This window comes from Pseudophryne corroboree, chromosome 11 (assembly GCF_028390025.1).
Source record: "Pseudophryne corroboree isolate aPseCor3 chromosome 11, aPseCor3.hap2, whole genome shotgun sequence".
In the NCBI taxonomy this organism is placed as follows: domain Eukaryota; kingdom Metazoa; phylum Chordata; class Amphibia; order Anura; family Myobatrachidae; genus Pseudophryne; species Pseudophryne corroboree.
The window spans coordinates 145422756-145434951 of NC_086454.1; positions in this window are offsets into that span (position 1 = coordinate 145422756).

The following is a 12196-nucleotide window of genomic DNA, read 5'->3' on the forward strand; positions in this document are numbered from 1 at the left end:
AAATTGGTGTGAACTGGCTCCTCCCTCTATGCCCCTCCTCCAGACCTCAGTTATAGGAACTGTGCCCAGGGAGACGGACATTTCGAGGAAAAGGATTTTTGTTAAACTAAGGGTGAGATACATACCAGCTCACACCACAACACACCGTACAACATGGCTTTTAAGAAAATACCAGTTAACAGCATGAACCAAAACCAGCAACAGGCTGAACATAACCGAAACACAACCTCTGTGTAACAAAAGCAATAACTATTAACACGTACTGCAGATACAGTCCGCACAGGGATGGGCGCCCAACATCCTCTACGGACTAGGAGAAAAGGATTTACTGGTAGATGTTAAAATCCTATTTTCTCATACGTCCTAGAGGATGCTGGGGACTCCAAAAGGACCATGGGGTTTATACCAAAGCTCCAGATCAGGCGGGAGAGTGCGGACGACTCTGCAGCACTGATTGAGCAAACATGAGGTCCTCATCAGCCAGGGAATCAAACTTGTAGAACTTAGCAAAAGTGTTTGAACCCGACCAAGTAGCTGCTCGGCAAAGATGAAGCGCCGAGACTCCTCGGGCAGCTGCCCAAGATGAGCCCACCTTCCTTGTAGAATGGGCCTTTACCGACTTAGGTAACGGCAATCCAGCCGTAGAATGAGCATGCCGAATCGTATTACAGATCCAGCGTGCAATAGTCTGCTTAGAAGCAGGAGCCCCAATTTTGTTGGAAGCATACAGGGCAAACAGAGCCTCTGATTTCCTAACCTGAACCGTTCTGGCGACATACATTTTCAAAGCTCTGACTACATCTAGAGACTTTGAATCAGCCAAGGCTTCAGTAGCCACAGGCACCACAATAGGTTGGTTCATGTGAAACGAAGAAACCACCTTTGGCAGAAATTGTTGACGAGTTCTCAATTCTGCTCTATCCACATGGAAGATCAAATAGGGGCTCTTGTGAGACAAAGCCGCTAATTCCGACACCCGCCTTGCGGAGGCCAAGGCCAAAAGCATGACCACTTTCCAAGTGAGAAATGTTAACTCAACCTTTCGTAAAGGTTCAAACCAGTGTGACATAAGAAACTGCAACACCACGTTAAGGTCCCATGGTGCCTCTGGGGGCACAAACGGAGGTTGGATGTGCAGCACTCCTTTCACGAAGGTCTGAACTTCTGGAAGGGCGGATAATTCTTCTTGAAAGAAAATTGATAAGGCCGAAATCTGCACTTTAATGGAGCCTAATTTTAGGCCCGCATCCACACCTGCCTGCAAAAAATGGAGAAAACGACCCAGCTGAAATTCTTCCGTAGGAGTCTTCTTGGATTCACACCAAGACACATACTTTCTCCAAATACGGTGATAATGCTTCGCCGTAACCTCCTTTCTAGCTTTAAGCAGAGTGGGGATGACTTCATCAGGAATAAAAAGTAATTGTGAAACATGCAATATCACAAGAGAGCGTTAGATACCGATCATTACTATATAAACATTTTATTCAATCACACAAAATAAAAGCATAAAAATGCAATGCATATTTTCATAAAAGAATTATTCTCACTGCTGATATTATTTACACGCTGCCAGTGGCGGAACAAGCAAGCGGTGGGCCCAGGTGCAACAAAATGCTTTGGGGCCCCCCCCCCCCCATCCAAGTCCACCCCAGGGGCAGTGCGCGCCGTAGGCGCGCGCAAAAATACATAGTGGCGTGGCTTCGTGGGGAAGGGGTGTGGCCACAAAATAATACCAACACAGTAGTCTCCATTATTCAAATTACGCCGCACAGTAGCACCACTACACCAGGTAGAGACCCTTTTACACCTTACAGCGAACAGATTCCTCTTTTTACACATTACAGCAGACAGCGTGCCCTTTTTACACATAACGGCAGACAGCGTGCCCTTTTTACACATAACGGCAGACCGCGTGCCCTTGTTACACATTACGGCAGACAGCGTGCCCTTTTTGCACATTACGGCAGACAGCGTGCCCTTGTTACACATTACGGCAGACAGCGTGCCCTTGTTACACATTACGGCAGACAGCGTGCCCTTGTTACACATTACGGCAGACAGCGTGCCCTTTTTACACATTACGGCAGACAGCGTCCCCATTTTTACACATAGCGTCAGGCAGTCCCCCTTTTTTACACATTACGGCAGGCAGATTCCCCATTTTTACACATAGCGGCAGGCAGTCCCCCATTTTTACACATTGCGGCAGGCAGTCCCCCCTTTTTACACATTGCGGCAGGCAGTCCCCCCTTTTTACACATTGCGGCAGGCAGTCCCCCCTTTTTACACATTGCGGCAGGCAGTCCCCCCTTTTTACACATTGCGGCAGGCAGGCACAAGAAAGAAAGAAGGAAAGAAAAAGAAAGAAAGAAGAATTATACTTACCCTCTCCGCCGGGTCAGGCTCCTCGGTGCAGCGTCAGAGACGATTCCCGGGCAGTAGAGAATGAGGAGGAGGGAGGTGGAGGAGGGAGCCGCAGCAGCGCTTTGTTACTGGTGGAGGCGCTGCTGCTGCTGCCCCTCTGCTTCCCTATAGGCTGTTCTCGGAAGACAGCCTATAGGGAAGCAGAGGGGCAGCAGCGCCTCCACCAGTAACAAAGCGCTGCTGCGGCTCCCTTCTCCGCATCCCTCCTCCTTCCCCCGTCTGTACCGCTGCTCAGCTCTTCTCATCTCCGGGCGGCTGTGCGCTGCGGGCAGCGGTTGCCTGCAGCGCACAGCGGCATGTAATGAGTCAGTTTGACTCATTACATGCTTGGGCCCCTGGACAGAGGCGGGCCCCAGTGCAGTGCACTGCTTGCACTGCCGGTAGTTCCGCCTCTGCACGCTGCCATATACTGTATCCCAATTGTATATTGCACAGATGTCCACATCCAAAAGACCAGTGTGGTTGGTTCGCTCCAAAGCAAATTATAAAATCCCAATTTGTTTTAGGGAATGTGAATGGTGTTCAGTAGATGATGAATGTTCAGCTGTATAAACGATGTGCGCTATGCTACTACCTCCCCCGACCGCCAAACAATTTTGTGCTCACCACTTATTCCTTAGAGGGCGCCGTTCGTAGCTGCAGAATTCAGGCAGTTTGCTGTGTGCTGGAGTCTGGACTGTGGTGCTGTGCTTGTGTAGATCTCAGGGAAAAACAGCAGCGTGAGATGTCCTTAACATGTTTCTCCGTGAAGATCAAACCACGGTTTCATCAGAAACTTTCCCTGAGATCTACACAAGCACAGCACCACAGTCCAGACTCCAGCACACAGCAAACTGCCTGAATTATACAGCTACGAACGGCGCCCTCCCTCCCCGGTGAACTGAATAGAACACCGCCGCTCCCACCAACCACAACGGATTCCGCATGCTGACAGCCAGCCTCAAATGAGACTCTTAGGAATAAGTGGTGAGCACAAAATTGTTTGGCAGTCGGGGGAGGTAGTAGCATAGCGCACATCGTTTATACAGCTGAACATTCACCATCTAGTGAACACCATTCACATTCCTTAAAACAAATTGGGACTTTATAATTTGCTTTGGAGCGAACCAGCCACACTGGTCTTTTGGATGTGGACATCTGTGCAATATACAATTGGGATACAGTATATGGCAGCGTGTAAATAATATCAGCAGTGAGAATAATTCTTTTATGAAAATATGCATTGCATTTTTTATACTTTTATTTTATGTGATTGAATAAAATGTTTATATAGTAATGATCGGTATCTAGCGCTCTCTTGTGATATTGCATGTTTCACAATTACTTTGTATCTATTTGAGTATCGCAGAATACTCAAGTGGGAGCAGCTATAAGTATATAGATATCAGTATATCAATTCTATTATATAAATTGGGTGACCAACAGCTTTATTTTGTGCCTTATATCAGAGCGCCTGATTTTATAATTTTAGGAGTCATAATTATCAAGCACTATAGTTCACCGGGAATACCCTTTCGAGCTAGGATTTGGCGTTCAACCGCCACGCCGTCAAACGCAACCGCGGTAAGTCCTGGAACACGCACGGTCCTTGCAGTAACAGATCCTCTCTTAGAGGAAGAGGCCAGGGATCTCTGTAAACGCTGGTTTACGTACAGGACTAAAGCAACACTTTAAAAAGACATTTCATACACTTTAAATGAAGCCGCTGCGGCCGCTATACTTAATCCACAACCTACGTACCTATTACACCATTAGCGTACAGAGTCCCGTACCGTGTACGGACTTTGCGTACAAACGCCGCGCTGACTGTACAAAGAACACGCAGCGCGTACACACCCAAAGATACACCGTGAACCCTTAACAGCTATGCATGCGATAGTAATACACTTTAAACCTTTAGCAGGGAAAGGAAAACACGACGCCAGATTGTATTTAAACTGTTGGGTTCCGACACCACAACATATTATTACTGAAAGGGGGTTACAATCACAAAGCAATACAATACAAAAGAATAATGGCTACAGTCAATGGTACATACTTTTGGTTTTGCCTGCGCTTCCCTGTCCGGTCCTCAGTCATCAAGGGTGATGACCTTCAGAGTCTGTGATAGTGACCTGGCATGCAGCTGGCTCTTTATACAGTAGATCAAAACATAATACAATAGACACTGTGTGTTCTTCCATTGGTTCGGGGGTGGGATATATCCTGTGCACCGGGGATCATTGGTCAGCTCAAGAAGTGGGCGATGGCTAAGACTTGAGATGTGATTTCTGTTTGCATCTGAGTTCCTGCCCCATGACCAGTTAAAACCATCACATTAATCATACATAAATCTGGTATTATTAATAACTTAATGTGGTAATATATAATAATAATCTTATTCCCACCAGATTAATGTTTACGTGACTCTGAACAATATGATCCCACACATGATATGATTATCTATTTCCATCCTCAAGATATACATATATGCATATACTCATACACACACACACACATACTCCTGCTATTACAATTTGTTAGGAATTATATATATATATATATATATATATATATACAAACACATATATCTCCAAGAGTTTAGACTATGAATGTTAATATCTCAGATTTCTAAATGTCTGGTTTGTATTTTTGTTAGCTATTGCTAATTGAGTTTCTCTCAGCCTATGTTTCTGGGTATTGTCTCTTTATTTGTTTTGTCTTCAGGTAAGACAATGACAATCCAGTTCTTATTGCTTTCAATAGAAACTCGGCTACCCTAGTAAACAAAGGTGTTTGCCGCCTTCATGGAATTTCAAAGCTTAGTGTAAATAAGGCCATTGTATTTTAGTCTCTGGGAGTTTAATTTATGTGTGACCGATCTTCATGCTATTTAGAAGAGGAAGCAGACAGTGTGGGATTTATGCATTATATGGATTAGATTTATGATATATCTTTGTGGCTTTTCCATGCGAGTACAAATTCCGCTGTAATTACTCATACCACGCTCTAATGCGCAGGACCGCGGGAGTGACCATACGCAATTTGCGAATATGTGCACGCACAGCCGAATACGTACGCACACGGAGGCCATCTATGTGGTGTTTGTACGTAATGTGTGTGTTGTAATATTTTTTTTGACTTCGACATCTCCTATGAGTAATTCCTGAAGATCCGGATACCAGGCCCTCCGTGGCCAATCTGGAACAATGAGTATCGCCTGAACCCTTGTTGTTATGATCCTTATCACTCTTGGAATGAGTGGAAGTGGAGGGAACACATATACCGACAAACACCCACGGTGTTACCAGGGCATCCACTGCAATGGCTTGGGGGTCCCTCGACCTGGAACAATATCTCTGAAGCTTCTTGTTTAGGCGAGACGCCATCATGTCTATTTGAGGAATTCCCCAATGACTTGTCACTTCTGCAAAGACCTCTTGATGAAGACCCCACTCTCCTGGATGGAGATCGTGTCTACTGAGGAAGTCTGCTTCCCAGTTGTCCACGCCCGGAATGAAGACCGCTGACAGAGCGCTTACATGTTTTTCCACCCAGCTGAGAACTTTTGTGGCCTCCGCCATTGCCGCTCTGCTCTTTGTTCCATCCTGGCGGTTTATGTACGCCACTGCTGATATGTTGTCCGACTGAATCAGGACAGGCAGACCGCGAAGAAGATGTTCCGCTTATAGAAGGTCGTTGTAGATGGCTCTTAATTCCAGAACATTTATGTGGAGACAAGCTTCCTGGCTTGACCATTTTCCCTGGAATTTTTTTCCCTGTGTGACTGCTCCCCTGCCCCGGAGGCTTGCATCCGTGGTCACCAGGACCCAATTCTGGACCCCGAACCTGCGTCCCTCTCGGAGGTGAGATCTATGGAGCCACCACGGGAGAGATATTCTGGTCCTGGAAGATAGGCTTATTTTCCGGTGCATGTGCAGGTGAGACCCGGACCACTTGTCCAACAGGTCCCACTGAAACACCCTGGCATGGAACCTGCCAAACAGAATGGCTTCGTAGGCTGCCACCATCTTCCCCAGCAACCCGTGTGCATTGATGAATCGACACTCTTGCCAGTTTCAGAATCTCCTTGACCATGTTCTGGATTTCCAGAGCTTTTTCCCCTGGGAGAAACACACTCTGCAGTTCCGTGTCCAGGATCATGCCCAAGAAAGACAGCCGTGTTGTCGGAATCAACTGTGACTTTGGCAAATTTAGGATCCAACCATGTTGTTGCAGAACTGTCATGGAGAGCACAACGTTTCTTAGCAACTGCTCCTTTGATCTCGCCTTTATCAGGAGATCGTCCAAGTATGGGATAATTGTGACACCCTGCTTGCGTAGGAGCACCATCATTCCCGCCATTACTTTGGTGAAAATCCTCGGAGCCGTGGAAAGACCAAACGGCAACGTCTGAAATTGGTAATGACAATCCTGAACAGCAAACCTCAGAAAAGCTTGATGTGGAGGATATATTGGGACATGTAAGTAGGCATCTTTGATGTCGACTGATGCCATAAAATCCCCCCCTTCCAGACTGGAGATCACTGCTCGAAGAGATTCCATCTTGAATTTGAAGCTTTACAGATATATATTGAGGGATTTTAGGTTCAGGATCGGTCTGACCGAGCTATCCGGCTTTGGGACGACGAACAGGCTCAAATAAAACCCTTCTCCCAGTTGTGACGGGGGTACCGTGACAATGACTCGCTGTTGACACAGCTTTTGTATCGCAGCACACACTACTTCCCTTTCTGGCAGAGAAACTGGCAAGGCTGATTTGAAAAATCGGTAGGGGGGTGGGGCACGTCTTGAAACTCTAGTTTGTACCCTTGGTACACTATTTCTAACACCCAAGGATCCAGGCCCGAGTGAAACCAGACCTGACTGAAGAGTCGGAGACGTGCCCCCACCGGTGCGGACTCCTGTAGAGGAGCCCCAGCGTCATGCGGTGGACTTGGCAGAAGCCGGGGAGGACTTCTGCTCCTGGGAACCTGCCACAGCAGGTGACTTTTTTTCCCCTTCCTCTACCTTTAGAGGCAAGGAAGGATGACCCTCTTCCTTTTTTGTATTTATGGGGCCAAAAGGACTGCATCTGATAGTGAGGCGTCTTTTTCTGTTGTGCAGGGACATAAGGAAGCAATGATGACTTACCCGCGGTAGCCGTAGACACCGGATCAGCGAGGCCGTCACCAAATAAGACACCACCCTTATACGGGAGAGCCTCCATAGCTTTCTTAAGAGTCGGCATCAGCATTCCATTGATGAATCCACAGTGCTCTCTTGGCCGAGACTGCCATGGCATTGGCCCTTGATCCCAACAGGCCAATATCCCTCGCCGCATCCTTTAGGTAAGCTGCAGCGTCCCTGATATAACCGAGAGTCAAAAGAATGCTATCACTATCCAGGGTATCTATGTCAGATGCCAAGTTATCTGCCCACTTTCCAATAGCGCTACTCACCCATGCCGACACAACGGCAGGTCTGAGCAGTGTACCCGTAGTGACATAAATGGATTTCAAGGTAGTTTCCTGCTTACGATCCGCTGGGTCCTTTAGGGCAGCCGTGTCAGGAGACGGAAGCGCCACCTTTTTGGACAGCCGTGACAGAGCCTTGTCCACATTGGGGGTTGACTCCCACTTTTCCCTGTCCTCAGAGGGGAATGGATATGCCATTAGTAATCTTTTGGGAATCTGCAACCTTTTGTCAGAAGATTCCCAAGCTTTTTCAAAAAGAGTGTTCAGCTCATGAGAGGGGGAAAACGTCACCTCAGGTTTTTTACCCTTATACAAACAGACCCTTGTATCAGGAATAGTAGGGACTTCTGTGATATGTAATACGTCTTTAATTACCACAATCATGTAGTGAATACTCTTAACCAGTTTCGGATTTAAACTGGCATCACTATAGTCGACACTGGAGTCAGTCCGTGTTGGTATCAGTATCTGCTATCTGGGTAAATGAACGCTTTTGTGACCCTGAGGGGGTCTGGACCCTGAGACAAGGCGTCCTCCATGGATTTTCTCCATGTTTGGGTCTGAGAATCAGATTTATCCAGCCTTTTAGTCAATAACGCCACATTTGCATTCAACATATCTACCCAATCAGCAGTCGGCGGTGCCGACAGAGTCACTCCCAGCACCTTATCTGCCCCCCACTGCAACCTCCTTCGGGGAGGAGCACTCAGCCTCAGACATGTCGACACACACGTACCGATACGCACAAACACACTGGCTATAGGGGACAGACCAACAGGAAAGCCTGTTAGAGAAACACGAGGGAGTTTACCAGCTCACACCCCAGCGCCTATCCCGGTACTGAGACTTTATACACACTGCCTCAGACCTGTTAGCGCTTTTTTTATCAAATGATAATAGCAACAAATTACTGTGCCCCCCCTTCCCCGTTTTGCACCCTGTTACTTGTACAGAAGTGTGGAGGTCCGGGCCAGCGTCTCTGCATCTCCTGTGAAGAGAAAATGGCGCTGGTAAGCTGTGAGGGCTAAGCCATGCCCCCTCACCGGCGCGCTTCAGTCCCGCTCAGATTCAAAATTTTTATACTGGCGGGGGCTATATTTAGTGCCTAGGCACTTCTAATATATATTTTTTGCCAGTGCTGACTTTAATAATCTTATGACCAGGGCGCCCCCCTTGCACCCTGCTAGTGCCGCCGTATGTGTGTGTGGGAGCATGGCGTGCAGCGCGACCGCTGCGCGGTACCTCCGTACTGAAGTCTTCTGCCGTCACTGAAGTCTTCTTTTCTTCGTAATACTCACCCGGCTTCTATCTTCTCTGTGAGGGGGTGACGGCGCGGCTACGGGAACGAGCAGCTAGGCGCACAAAATGATCGGACCCTCTGGAGCTGATGGTGTCCAGTAGCCTAAGAAGCAGAGCCTTTGAACTCACAGAAGTAGGTCTGCTTCTCTCCCCTCAGTCCCACGATGCAGGGAGCCTGTTGCCAGCAGTGCTCCCTGAACATAAAAAACCTAACAAAAGTCTTTTTTTTTTACAGAGAAACTCAGGAGAGCTCCCCTGTGAGTGTCCAGTCTCTCTGGGCACAGAATCTAACTGAGGTCTGGAGGAGGGGCATAGAGGGAGGAGCCAGTTCAGACCCATTTAAAGTCTTAAAGTGCCCATGTCTCCTGCGGATCCGTCTATACCCCATGTTCCTTTTAGAGTCCCCAGCATCCTCTAGGACGTATGAGAAAAGCCGTTACATAGAGGCCGAGTTCAATGAATTCAAAATCAAAACAAAATAGAAAAGAAGACTGTAGTAACCAAGGAAAGGAAAGGAATTACACTAATGGGGGAAATACCCACTGTTAGTGAAAACAATGTAGTGCAAAAGATTTGCTAAATCCCGTAGGGCATAAAGTACCCAATTTATCAATCCACTTGGTTTCCAATTGCAATAAACGTTTACCCGTTACCTCCACATACCAAATGGGGAATATGGTCAATTATTCTGTACCTTATACTAGATAGATTATGTTTTGCATATACAGAATATCTAGCAAGCGGCTGTTCGCTAGATCCCTTTTCTAATGCTGCCCATATTGCTGAGCGGTGGAATGTCAACATACAGACATTTCTTTCAAAAAGAAACAAATTGCACGTACAGTATAAACAAAGTAAGAAAGCTTATCTGAAAAGAGAGAGGTCCTCAGTCAGCGTTTCATCTTACTCCACCAAGGTGTTACAGTGACTTCTTCACAGGCATGCTTGTCATGTGTTTGTGATTCCTGTCATACAGAAATAGTATATAATATGAAAGTGCTCTAGCACATATTAAAATTAAATATGTTTATTACAGCAGTCATAAGGTGATATTCATTTGTCTTCACGCTGGCAGCCACTAGATAAGCCCAACAGAGCTAGATAAGCCCCCCCCCCTCCCCCTGGGGGGTGGCGAGCTGAAATGTGCAAAAGTGACCCACTAGTTTGGTTGAGTTTAGCTGCTTTATGCACCTAAACCCGACCTCGATGGGCACAATCAGCGCAGTAGAAGAGATCAATTGAATATCATCACGTGATTGCCTGTCACTTTAGATGGGAGGTTGGGCGCAAATAACGAATATCACACATATAATCTACACTTGCTGGTGTCTAAGCAAGAAAATGATATCACAATAAAATGGTTATAAGAGAGTCATCAAACCAAATCCACTGTAATTTAAAACTGGAGTTAATCATACTGGTATTTATTACCTTCTATCTCAGTACTATCAACTCTAGTATACACTTCAATATGCCTATGGATAGGAATTGTAGCATTTTCCAATGTTCAGAGATGATTTATAATTCTCTAGAATATTATATTAGAAGATGAGTCTGCTCTCTTTTTGCCACCTCTGATTTCTGTTCCAACAGCTTACAGTACTTCTTATCATAATCATAGTTCCACTACAGCTGTCTTCATCACTGCTCCAGTCTGTAAGAGTTTGATTCAGTCCCAGATCACGGTATACTGGTGTCCACGTTCCTCCCGGAGTATCCCTTCAGATCGCCAGTGCTAGTGTCATTCTTCTTTATCTTTGTCCTCAAGTTTTATACACTTCATGTGAAGGAACTTTATTCAACCAGCCTGCTTCCATACTGGAGATACTATCTCCCAATTGGAACTCAGATCAGAGGTTCCAGTTACAGTCATTACCTCAGTGGCAACTACGAACTTTAACCCATCGGGCCACTTTCATCCCAGAGAGCTCGTCTCGCAACCTAAACCCATCTTGGAACCACCGGTCTCGGCTAGAACTTTACTGACACAGTGGTTCCCTAAACCTCCCATGCGAGTGGGCACTCACTTGATCTGGTCTTTACTAACTGTTGTGATATTTATGGCAACTTCAACTCCCAATTCCCCCTCTGAGCATCACCTGCTCTCTTAACATCGCTCTCTGCTTCTCCACCTATACTTCCTATGGCTACCATCACTAAACGTAACATTGAGTCCATCAGGACCATTTCCTTCCATGCTCAACTCACTTCTCTCTCCTATTCTCTCTCTCCTGCCCTGAACAAGCCACTTCCCTATACAATGCCTCCCTTACTTCTGCTCTGGACTCTTTTGCTCCAGTGACCACTATTCACCCTCGAAAATCAACATCTCAACTCTGGCATTCTAAATTCACCAGATATCTGCAAAAAAAAATGTTCATGAACCACTGAGTGACAGTGGAGGAACTCGTGCTCGAAGGCAGATTTTCTCCATTTCAAAGTTATGCGTTAATCCTACAGTGCTGCCAGTGGCGTAACTAGAAATTTTTCTCCCCCAAGCCAAAAAATTATTCGCCCCCCCCCCCCCCCCATCCCTCTTCCCCCATAATTGCCACTAGTAAAGGGACAAACAGGCACGCGCTGCAAAAAGGGTGTGTGGCTTCATTGAAATGAGCGTGGCTTTGCATAAAGGGGCGTGGTATTGCAGGAAAATACTACCTTATACCCCAGTTTTGCAACCTGCACGCCCAGACGTTAGCCACCACAGGAAAGAAAAATAATCCTGATTCATGCCCCTTACATTATTTGTCATTTTTCCTCCTTATAGTAATGCCCAGTATACATTATGCCACATACTGCAATGGCCCTTAGACATTATGCGACACACAATAATGCACATGACACAATATGCACACACCGTAATGCCCCCGACACATTATGCCACACACCGTAATGCCTGTGACACATTATGACAGGAATCGCAATGCCCGTTATACATTATGCTACACACTGCAATGCCCCTGATACATTATAGCACATACAATGTCTGTGACACATTATGACACACACCGCAA